This window comes from Aphelocoma coerulescens, chromosome 2 (assembly GCF_041296385.1).
Source record: "Aphelocoma coerulescens isolate FSJ_1873_10779 chromosome 2, UR_Acoe_1.0, whole genome shotgun sequence".
Lineage (NCBI taxonomy): Eukaryota > Metazoa > Chordata > Aves > Passeriformes > Corvidae > Aphelocoma > Aphelocoma coerulescens.
In genome coordinates, this window is record NC_091015.1 from 46,794,980 (window position 1) to 46,809,729 (window position 14,750).

General features: G+C 37.4%; 1 protein-coding gene across 9 annotated transcripts in view; it reads right to left on the reverse strand.

Annotated features, from left to right (window-relative positions):
* ZNF385D (zinc finger protein 385D) overlaps positions 1–14,750 on the reverse strand; it is a 428,588-nt gene that overhangs the window by 373,968 nt on the left and 39,870 nt on the right. Inside the window, exons 1-2 of one of the 9 annotated variants that reach the window (XM_069007267.1) lie at positions 10,700–10,715; positions 9,449–9,532 (exon numbers count right to left, since the gene is read on the reverse strand). The exons of 6 other annotated variants lie outside the window; for them this stretch is intronic. The gene's annotated coding sequence lies outside the window, so the exon portion shown is untranslated. Of the gene's footprint in view, positions 1–9,448; positions 9,533–10,699; positions 10,716–14,750 lie in introns of those variants that run through there. 2 more of the 9 variants (XM_069007265.1, XM_069007266.1) reach the window with 2 other exon arrangements.

The window sequence follows — 14,750 nt, forward strand, 5'->3', positions numbered from 1 at the left end:
AGATACCAGTTCCTCAAGATTAAAGGGAGGAAAGCTCATGAATTATCCAAATTAGCTTTACCAAACTATATGCAACTCTCAACAAATCCAGCTAAACAAGAGCTGTCAGGTAAGAGCGTGAAATGTGATTACTACACAGTCACTTTTCTGTATTCTAAATTAATGGCAACTGATCACCAAAAAACCCTAAGAGAAACTTCTGGAAATTAGAATTCCTACTTTATGGTAAACTGGAAGCTCAAAAACAATTTTCATACATGATTTTCAAATGAGATTCTTCTTTTATTTGAATTAGTTATTTCATCATAATCTTACTAATCTCACAAAGGTACAACGAGGACAAAAAATTTTATTTGCCTCTGAAATGAGTACCCTCTTGCAAAGCTGGCAGACAGCCATGATCAGACCTGTCTTTTGCTACAAATTCAAGCATAATGTACTTGGAAACATGGCATAAGAGCTCATTATTGCTGTGATTATAGGCTTAAAAATTATATATACTTCTGATTTCAGTATAAAAAAAAACAACAAAACAATTATTTGCTACAATCAGCTCTTCTGTTTATATTACATTTTTTTACATATTAAAAATTTCATTATCTGAGAATACCTATTTATTTTTAAATGAGCTTGCATCACACACAACAAATTTGACACACATGAAAGTCTACCTTATAAAAGCAGAAGGTGAAAAGGGTATTTAACTTTTAGCTGCTTTGTGCTACTGCATTAGATGGACGTGCTTGCAGAGCTACTCTGCAGGATTTGTTACAGCTTGCAAAAGGGGATTACCCAACTGCTCTTTCCAATTTATGTGAAAACCACTCAGTTACACACCAATGTCCATCAGCATGATAAACTCTTGTCTCTGACACATATAAGGCCAATTCATGATTGAAACTGACACAGAGAACTACTTTAATCAAGTAATAATCACTCAAAATTACCTCCAGGAAAATCCCTCTAGCTCCAGTATTTAGATTAAGTGTCAAGGCTCAATCTGAACTTCTTATGAAGAATGCAGCTTCTCTTAGAACAAATCTCCGTTAAGTTGATAAGAGTTAATGTACCTGGCAGCTCCTCAGCAGATGGCAGGTTTAGGTGCAGAATGCTGATGACACTGGAGCTTTGTGCTACCAACAGAAGTCATTAAGGTGAAAGAACTTTCAAATTAGTCTCTTCTGTAAACTATTAAAAGAAAATTACTCTTTGGATAAAATGTCTTAGCTCAAGAATTAACTTACTTGGAGGATGCTTGATGAAGCACCTTTCGTTTGGTTGTGACATATGTGAAATACATTATTCACCTATGCATTACATTATTTTTCATTAATTTATACACACAGATAGCTCCAAATACACACTGTAAAAAAAAAGGCATTATATCTGTTTTTGCTAGATCTCAGCCAGCTGAATACCAGACCAATTAGCAAAACATTTGATTAATTTAGTAAACTCTCACTTCAAGTACATAAGTATAAATTTACAGCATCTGTAGATACTAAAAAAGAAAAGGAAAGAAAAACAGAACAATGAAAAATGTCTTGTTTAAACAGGAAACCAAAATAGTACTTTGCTGATCTTCAAAGAAGCCTGTGGAGATGCAACCTTGAAGGGGAAGAGAAGCCTAAATACTGCAGGGTGTAGGGCTAAACTACACAGCTGATGCCAGGTTTGCAGGTATCCACTGTAACAATTCCCCTGCAGACGTCTGCTGACTGCCTGACAATCCTGCCCTCTGCCACTGGCTAAAAGACTTGCTAATAATAGCACTAAAGGATTTTTTGTCTTGTAGGGCCTGACCTTAAAATAACATTCTTATTTCAGAGCCACACTCTGCCCTTTGCCAATTAGAAGGATGCTTATTTATGAAATAAAGCAAGCACAGTTTCCAAGAGTGATAATAAACCACATTTCTTGAACTTAATGCATTTTTTGCTTTATTTTACACAAGTAAGTTAAAGCACATATTACACTTACGCATAAACAAAAAAAGCTGCTGTTCCTGCAGTCACTCGCTTTGTTCTGATTAAATCTTATTTCCAAAGAGTTCACGTTGTTCTGAAGATAAGTTTTGGATATGCCAGTACCTATCTGTTGTTTTCACTCAAGAAAGCTATAGACCTAAACTCTTATTCCAAAAATTTTACAGTGACTCTGACTGAAGAGATTCCCAACAGAGCTTTTCTCAGGAAAAGATTCATACCCTCCTGCCAACACAGATAATCTGGCGTAACTGTTCATTTAGATTCAACTAAATTAAATCTAGAGCATTTGCATGTTGTGTTAATTGATCTCACCTAAGAAAATAATGTCACTGTGCCAGCAGAAATCCCGTTACTGGAACATGTTGCAACAGCCTAACACTGTGGAGCTGCAAAATACCTACAGCAGAGATATTTTACAATGTCAAGTCAAAACATGCCCTGGCAGTAAAAAACCTAGAATTCTGCCTTTCTTGCCCTAAGGTCTGATGACTGGCCTTCCCCCTTGGCCAGAACTTCCACACAATTTTAGTCCCTGGTGCTGCCTCATTTGAGCTAAAATCATGTTTCAGGAAAGAGATATTTCTGACTGAATTTTCCCACCATATTTATTCCACGGACATTAAACTACTGCTGAGGAAATTATAACATGATTACAAACTTAGTAAAATCCAAAGTTGTATCTAAGAAAGGCAGTGATTCAACCAGAGATGCAACATTCTGTCTTTAACAAGGCACAAGAGTTCACTAAGGGTAACAGAAAGCAGTACAGCTCACATGAGAAAAGGGACACATTATGAGCATTGTGGGAATCATTATTCCGAATTTACTCACTCTATGTGTGTAAATTTCAGCAATAATGTCACATTAATGTAGTTATTCAAATTTAACACACTCATGTTCATTAAAGGAAAAAAAAAGTCACCACAATGACAAACCATTCTCTGAGTTACACTCCGGGTAAGTAAATGTCAAGCAGCAGGAGAAATTTAAGTTACACAATATCACAGATGTGCACTATAAGCAATTTTTTATTTTGCTTTGTACCATAAAAAAAGCCTCTTGGGAAGGAACCAGTCGGTCCTTTTTATAGCAGAGATGATTTCTATATGCATAGCTCAAGGCACTCAGTAGGAACTTATAAATAACTAAAACACAAAACAGGATCCACTGTCAAATTTTTATCTTAAAATACAACTAACTACTTTTATTTTTTAAAAACTTGCAATGCTGTTTTTGTAGATAAACTGTCTCAATAAATCATGCAGGATCCTAATTCTTTTCATGGGCAAAGTACAGAATACCTCCATGTCCTTTTATTATCACTGGAAGGTGACCGGGAGACTGTCTTTTGCACAATCTGCTGGGTTGCCTTCTTGACAAATAGTCCTTGCACCAGAGCTTTGCAAAGAGGCCTATGAGTTCTGTTACTCACACCTGGACATCAGCAACATTGTCAAAATGATTTTCGGAGCATCTCCCTTAAAAAAAGCTCTTTGAGATCTTTAGGGTTTCCTTGCTACGTGCCTCTATGACTTTGCTGGGGGAAACTGAAAGTATTTCTTTTTCCCAGTAACAATTTAAGTGCTATCGAAGAGGTTTCTTTATATATAGTGACAGAGCATGCCAGAAAAAGGGGAAGAAAAATGGCACTATTAAACTCCTTCACCAAGTGTTACCTAAAAGCAGGGATTACACAAATGTAATACATGGAACCACTTGTATTATTAAAAAATATATATACTCTTTAAAATGTATTTGCTTTGCACCATTAAATTGATAGTTTTTACTCCAAAATACATATATAGAAAATTAAACCACAAAGCCGTAAAAAAATGCCATAAAGTTCAAACCAGATTTTCATATGAGTAGAAAGACTTATCAGTGTTACAAGTGCAGAATTTGGGAAATCAGCTTCCTATCCAAGCATACTACTTTAAACTGACCTACAGTGAATAAAACCTTTAGGTATCATTAGATATGTTTATACAGTAATACTTCACCAAGTATTATTTTAAAATAAAATATATTTAAAAATAACTTTCTTCTACCTGCTAATCTGCTAGACCATGAGTCTAAGAGAGAACGCAAGTCCACCTACGATGTCCACAAGAACAAAGTCAAATGGAGGGATAGAAGAGTTTCAAAACGGAACAAGTATATAGCATAAATGCCTAAGAACATCCTCTGTCTCCAACAGTTTGTGGATTTTCAAGACTGGAATACTGAGGTTTTCTCTGGAGACTGTTTTTTAGTTTGCTTCATTGTTTGGGGGATTTTTGTGTGGGCTTTGTTTTTGTTTTAAAATAGTGCTTCTAAGACTTCTTTCCTTTGAAATTCTTCAACCATAACTTACACCCATGCCAACTTTCATTTGGAGCTTCCTGCAGCAAGTTTGGTTTATGCACTGAACTCTTGTTCTTTTCTTGGATGAGCCAGTGAACATTTCTTCCCTATTAATTTTCTCCATGCCACTTATGATTTTATAGAGTTCTAAAATAAGCTCCCTTTTTCAGGATAAAGAGTCTCAGCCAATTTAGACCCTCCTTACACAGAAGTCATTGCATACCCTTGATCACACTTGCTGCCCTTTATAGAATCCACTCCATTTCTACTTCATGTTTTTTGAGAGATGGAGACCAGAATCAAATACTGAACATGCAGACACACCATGGAATCATTCAGTGTCATCATGATGCTCTGCTTTCTGCTTCTTCCTAAAAATTCTTAACATTCTATTGGATTTTTTTTAAAAAAACAGAGCTGGGCAGTCAACTCCCAAAGGACAAGATACTTTGTAAGCTCTAGAGCATGAACCTTCTGGAGGAAAATTCAACAGCTTGTCACTTTCCCTTGGAGTAGCACTGGTCAAATACTGCCTTTTCTCATTCATGTGCAAAATCTTGATTTAATTTATGATGATATTCAAGACATACACTATTTCATTTTATTGTCAGAGTTTCATGGAATAATGCAGTTACCACCCCTAATGAACAGGTTTTGTATAAAGACACAAACATAATACAAGAATATCCCAAATATATTTTCTTGAAAATTATAATGGTTAATGATTCTATGAGACAATGAAGGCATTTTTCTGAAAAAATTAAAGGGAAGTGGGGGGCATTTGCAGACAGGCACTCAAAAAATGCATGCAGTTATAATATACAGGGACAATGCATTGCAACAAAGTATTTCTGACTCACATCCCAGTGATACTAACTAAATATGCAATACCCTGGCAACATGAATGTAAAAAGACTGAAAGGGTGCTGCTGCGTAGTTATCAGTAAAGAATTTCCATGCACTACTTGTGTCAGGGATATATAAATAATATATCCGTGAAATACTAAAAATATTGCACTGTAGCTTACTGTATCTGTGTATTCTCAACAGTTAAATTAGTACTATATAGTGGGATGTTTTCAGGAGAAGGGTGAAGAATGGAAAAATGGAGTAAGGATGACAGCAGAGCAAGGTTTTAATAGAATAAGAGCACTTCAAAACAATGAGTAGGCAACCAAGGAACTCCAAGATGGTACCAGGCCATGTAGGAATTCAGAAGTGACAAGTTCCTATAATCAATAGAGACTCAGCTCTATTTTATGGACAGTCAAATCTATTTCTTAAAATAAATTTTATTACTAGACTGATCAAGCTGTTCTCATCACTGCTATCCTTCTTCAAATTTCCAGTATCATTCTCAATTCTAGCTTTTATTCATGGAATTAAAATATTTATACTTAATAAATAAACACAAAGAGAAAAATACTGTCTCACTTTTCATCTGATTTAATATCTAACATTTTTCCTGAATGTAGCACTGAAAAAGATAACAAAAATATATTGAATAGGGGAAGAGGGAAAGTAGGTTGTATTGTAATACCTAAGACTGGAGGGAGAAAAAGTAAGACATATCATTCTGTTAGCTGCCCAAACAAAATGCATGTCTCAAGATGAAAAGCCCTAAATAGCAATCATCTGATTCATTTCTCTGCTATTTGATAGAATGTTAAAAAAAATTAAGAGTTTACCTTGAATTTTAGGTATAGACTTGTTAAGAATTTATCATATTTATAAATTTAAGAAGTACTTAAATAATTTCAGAAGATATTTTAGTTACAACATATACAGAGAGAGATAAGAAAATTCTGGAATTGCTGTCAAAAGTTACCACTGCTTATTTACATTGGCCAAGGCTTTTAAGAGGATCTGTCTTTCGGAACTTTTATTCTACAAGAATAAAATCAGAACAGCTGCAAAACAAAATGTAAAGCCACAACTAAATAAAAGCTGTTTCTCTTCTGAAAACCTGGGAAACCTCAAAAGTCCTGTACGGACATTTGCAAGACTGGGTTTACAAAACATAGGCAGGTATGGAATTTTACAATAAGATAGGAAAAATAGTAATAATAATAAAAAATGGAGCAGATAATTTTCAAGACAAGCAACCACAAGAGTATCTATATGGCTAAGCACATTTTGCTAGGATGTAAACTTGAATCTTAGTCTCCTTACGCTCCAGAATCAGCCAAGAGACAGAAGGTAGTATAAATTAGAATTATAGTTCTCCCCATACATCCCTCTTTACTGTGAGGGTATTTTTCTTCACAGATTAACTACTAAAATGAAAAAAGGCATACCTGTTGTTTCAAATAAGTGTCCGTTGGCTGAAATTCTAACTACAAATTGAAGTTTCAGAAAGCTTGCCATTGTTTTCCCCTTAATTCTGTTCCATAACACTGAACATGAATTAATGGATATTTCCCCAAACACATTACAAAAAAATCGTCCCCAAAAAAAAAAATTTGCTTTGTCTTATTTTATTAAAAAAGATGTAGCCTACAATTCTTCACACTAACTGCAGCTATGACACAGTCCTTAGCGTCTCTTCATTTTTCCAGAATCAGTTCTTACTGTAATCAGATGCCTTTTTTTCCCTACGTGCATTTCCCTTCCTACTGTGATGCATAAGGATACTCCATCTAGCACTGAGGGGAAAAAGAAATCACTGTTTTTCTCCACCACTCTTATCTACTGTTCTCCAGTTTCTTTTGTATTATACTCTGCCACTCTTTTTTTTTTTCTTTATAGATTTTTTTTTTAATTAACTTGTATTTACTTACCTTCATTTCATCTCTTTCTACGTAAGCTAATTTTTTGGGTTAAAAATCAAGGCACTTCAGGGTTTGTTATTACCTGCAAAATTTTGCCAGGGAAATAAAATACATATCTACCCTCAAATAGCCATTAAAATAGCCCACATAATCAGCTTGCCGAAAGCATGATAACTTAATTAGCAATGGTTTGTCACTTTCACCATGGTTTCTCACTAAATTTGGGATTTGCTGAGAACACCGAGTTCAAAAACATCAGGTTCATCATCAGGCACATAAAATTTGCTTTTTTTTTTAACTTTTTCAACTAATAATCTGACATTTAAAAGCCCAAAATTAGAATGGAAAGGAAAATTTATGAAGTGCTGTTTGCGAACAACATTTCAGGTTAGCCATGATGCAGAGATCTAATTATGTCAATCTATATACCTATAGAAATGACTCAGTTTTGCCAAAGTCTCTTAAAACAGCTAAATTGAGAATTTTAAGTACAGAAAAGAACATAATGGAGATGAAAAGGGAAACAGTGATAGCAGGTCTAGGCACACATATATAGCACAGAAACAATTGCAAGTGTTGACATAAAACTTAATTACAGAAGGGAAAAAACCAAACAACAAAAAAAAAGAAACCCAAACAAACCCTGAACATTTGCAAATGCCAGGAAAAGCTTTTCCTACTCAAATATCAGGGAAGTCAAAGCCCCTTTAATAACATCAATCAAAATGAAATTTGGGGATAACTAAAGGCAGTTATTTAATGAAATTACCAAGAAATCTCAGGAAGCATCCCAAAGGCATCTTGATGAAATGTATTTAAAACTGACTGAAATCTCAGGTGCCCAGAGATGGTGTTAGAGCAGGAAACAGCTGAAATATTGAAAGGGAGTAAATCTTTACCACAATAACCCTGCTTCAAACCATAGTTCAAGAATACTCCCAGCCTTTGTTTATCAAGGTGACCTTGAACAGACAAGAGCTAACACATTATTTGGTCAAAACTTTTCCATTCCCAAGCAACTGGAGAGGGTACTGTGGTATGCATCATCTGTCGCTTCTCATCTTCAGTCTCCAGTTTTCATCAGACTTCTTAAATTATCCTCCTGCACCAATGTGCCACAGTGGAGCACAGTCAGCAATAGGCTGGAGGCAGATCTGAGGAGGTTCATAGGAGCTGGATGGCCATGGAAGTGGGGGCAGTTCAATGCAAACAGCACCCAGCTTCCTCAGCCTCTCCACAGGTTGATGCAGCTTTCCAGAGGACACACTGCAGCCCAGGAAGAGAGAAGAGCCATTCAGTCACCCCACTTGGACATAACTGACCAGGTCTGTTCTTGTATTTCCAAGCTCTTATCTCAACTGGAAGAGGGAACCACCCAGTCTGACACAGGCTGAAAGAGCCCATCTAAGATGGGAGTTTTGCACATTGTCAAGACCATCTTTTGGGCTGCCCCAGACACCTCTGAATCCCTCAGCATGATCAAGCTGCATGGCCAGAAAGCAACATTCCACAGGGAGAAAGCACTGTAGCAGGCCTACGCACTGTTTTTCTCCATTTAGAACTAAGTAAACAACAGTAATCTGCCATGCAACCATGATTTTATTTTCAGATAGGCACAGCAAGTAAAGAGAGCAGATAAATATCTGAGGTAACAGAATTTTCCAATGTAGTTACTTGGAAATACGTTGTAAATTTACCTGCTGCATTTATCAGTGATATAAATTCATACAGATATCCCTAATTACTCTGACATCACCTGAAACCAAATTCTGGAACTCGAAGCTTGAAGAGTTCATCTTCATATGGGGGGTCGAGAGATTTGTCATGCAGTTTAAGAATGCTATTTGATTCCAGTTGCACTATTCTAAAACACCTATAGCTAAATCTGGGTAGATTTGGTAGGGGTAGAAAAGGTTTTTTAAAAATTAGCCTAAGAAATAATTTTGTTCCCCTCATCTTTTAGCACCAGCCTTCAAGTAACAGCAGCAGAGAAATGCAGACTAGCAGAAGCATGCAAGAGGCATTAACACTCACATTTCTATTTCCACGTTTCTACTATTTGGCAGCATCTATAAGATAAGCAAGGTCACTTATAATATTTGCAGTAACATCTCCTTTTTGCCATTTAACTCAACTCCAGTGCTTCAATTTTTTCCTAGCAGTCAAGCCAGAGAATAATAAATCCAACTGCATACAGCTTGATGATTGTAGCCCTGTGCAGTATGCCATGCAGAGGCACTTGAGAAATTATACTCTTCAGCCAGAGAAGGCAACGGGTCACCACTTTGTGCAACATAACCATGGCCCATGGTACAGCCTGTGATAAATGATGCCATCTTTCTGTACCTCTAGAGGCAGGAGTTGGCCACTGAGTGCTTCCATACAGTTGGTCTCCACCGCAGCCTAGACACAGAGAACTCACCAAAGCTGCTGAAAGGAAATGTTTGAAAGAAGACCACTAAGAAAAGTCTTTTTTTTTTGTGATAGCTCCTTGACTTTTGACAGAACATCATGGGTAAAATTCATAATTGGATTTGTCACTTAGATCTATTTTCAGAATTTGGTTTCTCAGGTTACTGGATGTCACTCAAAATCTCAGTAATTTTTTTTTTCCACTTCTTATAGAGGTTTAACACCTTTGGTGCAAGTCAACATTAATGCTACAGAACTATTCAGTACATGTTGAAACCTAATGCACTTTGCTCTAATTATGAGGTCACTATTAGCATGCACAAAGGCATGTAATTGATTAGTAACAACATACTTCTCAATAAATAATGTACTTAAGAAGATGACAACCCAGTAACATGCCATCTAAAAAAAGTTTATTAGTCCATGAATTATAGCTTATCTCAGAAAAAAACACTGGTGTTAAACAGTTACAACTCAAGAACGCAAAACATCTAAATAATAAATCCCAAGTATTTTGTGCAAGAAAATATTTATCAATGTATAATTTATCCATCATAAAGAACAACCACTTTCAGATCTTCCTGGCTTTTGCTAAACATGAGGCCAAATTATTTCAGTCCTGTGATTGCACAACATTGGCAAGTCAACACTTTCAAGTCAGTGATAAGATGCAGCCTCACAACAGAGGACCAAACCTGAGTGAATTTTTTCTTGTCCTTATTCTTTGGGAAGATTAAGATGTCTAGGATTTTCAGACATCAATTCTCCCACATGCCTGCCTTGTCCTCACTAAGTGGAGTACAACTCCAAGTCTTCACTCTATGCTGCGGGTCAAGATCTGAGTGCAACAATCTGAGGGCAATCTAGCTTCCTTGTTCCCCAAATGTGACTCTCTTGAAAAGCACTTCAATCCCAGGCTAGCCAATTAAAAGAAACCTTCCATTGTCATAATGGTACAGATGTCTGAACTGTACTGTGCTTCCACTTTCCTCTGTGCTACAATAAAATGCCATCTCTTTTCTGAACCCCCCAGGAGTTTTCTGAGGTCAGTCTGCTTGCTAGTGGGCCATTTTCAGAATGAGCACAGCTGAATGCAATCGTACATATTTTTATAGCAAAGGTTAATAATCTAATTACTGTGAATCACAATTCAGGTCTAGATTAAAATTCTAAAATCTCACTTACATGTCCTTCCCTCAGAATGAACCACTCCGAGTTAATACTGAAAACCAAAACATTCAGATTGGCAACCTTTACAACCTGATTTGCGCTCACTTGTCACTGTAAACAAAATATATTTGAATGCCACAGTTAAGTTCATTAGAAATTAGCAAAAGCATATTAAAAGCTCTTCTCCCAGATGTAAAATTTCCTATTAATGAAACTAAGCTTTAAAAGTCTTAACACATAAATCACAGAAACATTATTCCACATGTAAATTTTAACTATCACCAAAAAAAATAATGCTTATCAAAGGAAATGTTTGCAGTTGCTGCCGTTCTTCTCATCTGTTTTACATTAGATTGCCTCAGCAAGAAAAAAGCATCCTCATCACCTCTCCCAATGGAAAATGCAGCAACCAAGGTTGCATATTAAGGCACTCAAGAACAAAAAAGGTGTCTTTAAAAAAATTTCCATATATATATACTAGAACTAAGCAGCCTGCAAAACATAGGCCTTGCTTCAGATTCAAGAACTGAGCTGCAAGAGGCAGTCATGCTGCAGGTGAGGAAGGAGATGGTGGGACCTACACCCTGAGTAGGCACAGTATAGCCTACATAACACTTCTATAAATGTTGTGTTAATTCATCTCAGAAGAGCCACTATCAGTCTGATTCCAGTTTAAATATAAGATACTTGATTTGGAGAGAAATTATCACTGGCAGCAGCTTCAGGCACAAACTCCTGCAGCTTTAGACAGGGGTGGGTAATAAACTCCCAGACTTTCAAGCAGCTCTGTCAAGATGCACTTTACAAATCAATAATAGCCCCTCCCTATTAGCTAATAATAGCCAATAATACCTACCTACCTATTAGTTTGAGAGGGACTATCTGAGCACACAGCATCCTGCTGCTTCTATCCTAACCTGCAATCACTGAAACCTGAAGTGTCAGAAGGAGAGAGGCAGATTTCTCCACATTCATCTTTCTTCACTAATGAACCATCTCAGCCTTTTTTTTTTTTTAACTCTGTTTCTTCTTTTTAAAAGCATAATTAGTCCCCCCATTTACCTAGAGTCATGTGCTCTGTGCTGAGGAAGGGCTGCAAGTGACCGGAGCAGCTCTCAGCTGTGATCAGGCCGTGTGTATTCCCAATACAAGGTCCCTGCACAGCCTCTCCAATACCACACAGCAACCCCTCTTCCTAGATATTGGGTATCCCTAGATCCCTAGATCCTAGGACATGAGCTTATTCGGCATCCCCAGATTTAACTTCTTCACCACCCTCAGAGGACTAACATCTACTGCACCATCTAACCCAAAGGACTGTGTTTCCCTTCTTTTGCAGTCCATCTGTTTAAACAAGGCCTGCTGGGTTTGTTTTAATGGTGCTTTTCCTCTTCTTTTTCTTCTTTTGTCTGAAAGTGCCATACAAATGAAAATTACTATAAAGCAAAAACCCTAACACACCAGATCAAGGATTTCACAGAAGCTCAGAATGGCTAAGGTTGGAAGGGATCTCTGGAGGTCATCTAGTTCAAATTCCCTCTTAAGCAGGGCCACATACAGCCAGTTGCCCAGGACCCTGTTGAGATGACTTTTGAACATATCCAAAGGTGGAGAATCCACAACCTCCCTGGGCAACCTCTTCTGATGCTCCATCAACTTCACAGTGAAAAAGTGTTTCCTGATATCCAGACACAGAACCTTCTGTGTATCAGTTTGTGCCCACTGCCTCTCACCTTGTCACTGGCCACATCTGAAAAGAGCCTGGCTTCACCTTTACATTCTCTGGGTATTTATACACATTGGCAAGATACACCTGAGCTTTCTCTTCTTCAGGCTGAATGGACCCAGTTCTCCTAGCCTTTCATCATATGAGAGATGCTTGTTAGCCAAGAGAATTTCCCACATCTGAGAAGGGTGCCCCAAAAAAGTGACCTTTTACTATCCTGTTAAATACATACTGTGGCATCAATGTTTGGCAATGCAGGACTGTGATGCCTGGATAACAGGAGAAGCTCTGCAATTCGTGTGCAACCAGCACTGCCTTGGAGCAATCAAACCAAAGAGATGTAAAAATAAGATAAGAAAGAGCAATACAGTGTAAATTTGGAACAGCACTTTCCAGTGAGGGAGTTCGTTGAAGGTAAATGTTATTCTTTACTCATCAAGTACAGTCATTTTCAGGATTAGCCAGAGCTGCATTGCATACTGCTCTCCAGCATGTTTCCAGTGGACAGTAAGGTGGGGGGAGCACTCTCAATAGCCCAGGAAGGGACAGATGAGGAGGGAAGATATTCCAATAGAGTCGGATTTCTCACAGCCCTTAGGAGCCCCACTGGTCATATCCAGCTCATTCAGAGGCACAGAGTTTCAGTGATCACAGCTAAGCCCAAAGACAAACTCACATCACTGCCTATGAACAAACCTTCGCTGCATTTTACACTGAGTTCAAAACAGAATCACAGAACATTCTGAGTTGGAAGGGATCACAAGGATCATTGAGTCCAACTGCTAAGTAAATGGCCTGGACAGGGATCAAACCCACAAAATTGCTGTTATTAGTGCTATGCTCTAACCAACTGAGCTAATCTCAGAATCAACACAACCATTGCTGCACTCTAAAGCTATGTCAAAATTGATCCACAAAGATTTGTAAGTAATAAATTGATTTTTTTCCATTTACTGAATGAGAGGAAGAGGAATTTCACATGGCCTTTACTGTATGTGCTCAATTATTTGAACATTAATAAAAACAACCACAGGGGTTCCATACCTAAGGACCCAGGAAAGTGTTTTTGTATTCATACATTCCTTTTCACATAAAAAGGTAATATCTTTGATGGAATATTGTTAAATATTGCATGCAGGAGTCCTTAATGTTTAAAAACAGTAACTTATTTAGATTTCAGTTTTATTTAAAGGCTTCTGATAATTTTAACAGTTGAAATAATGCAAACAAACCATCAACTTGGAGTCATTTGCCTTCCTGTGCTCCCATATACCCTCTAAACAAGATAATCCTCAAGGGACAGTCATATGCAAATTTGTTTTGCAGCTTGGGATTGTGCTAAATAATTACTAACAAAAATGTATTATTTAGCTCCAGGCTATCTCGGTGCATTAGAATTAAATGGCAACTATTTGCTCTTTCACTCGTGGCAAGAACTACTGGGCTGATGTCAGCATCATTTTGAATGCCATTATCGCAGTCTCTGGCTCTTTAGAAGGAGCAGGCAGATTTATTTACAACCTAGTGAGTGTCTCACATTTCTTTGAGCATGACACCATAGAAAATATCCTTCCTAGTCTAGATTACCAGGCGTATATTAGTATTATTAAAAGCTATCCTTTTATTAAGAAGGTTGCTATGACATTCCCATCTCTATGGGAAAATTCATTATCACATACCATTTCAGCACCAGTAGGCAACTGCACATACTTACTGCAAGGGAAATGCCAGAAAGCAGAATACATTTTTGAGCATTTGCCAAAGAGCCATGTGACACATGCCCAGATCTGGTGTTAAGGTTTGTGGGGGTTTCAATTCCTTTTTTTTTTTTTTTTTTTTTTTCTCCAAGAAATGCCAATGAAAGAGAGTAACAAGACACTGCACAAGTCTGAATCCCAGCTGTTCTTCTCTTTGGAAAGATCCCAGAAGCATCAGCACTGTACACTCCCACTGACAGCCAGAATAGGCTGAAGAAATAGGAGGGCTGATTGTTTTTCATGGTCAGTGACAAGGTCCAGGACTTGCCACATTTGCAGCACTACTGAATCACACTAGGAATATCCTCTCTGTGTCTTTCCTTCCAGGGGACCAGTGCTTGCAGCCTCAGCCGTTTGGGCAGAATCTTTCCACAATATCCTACTCCATCTGTGAGCGTAAGTGTCACAATGTGGCCATAAATTACTAGTTTCTAAGGCTTAATTGAGCATATATAAAGACACACACTCCCCTGCCTCTGTCTTAACCAATGCCATCCTCTTTTTTGTGTCCTTTTTAAAGGCCGTATTTATGATGGAAATATTGCAACAATGCATTCAAAACACATTGCAAGCTAAATATTCA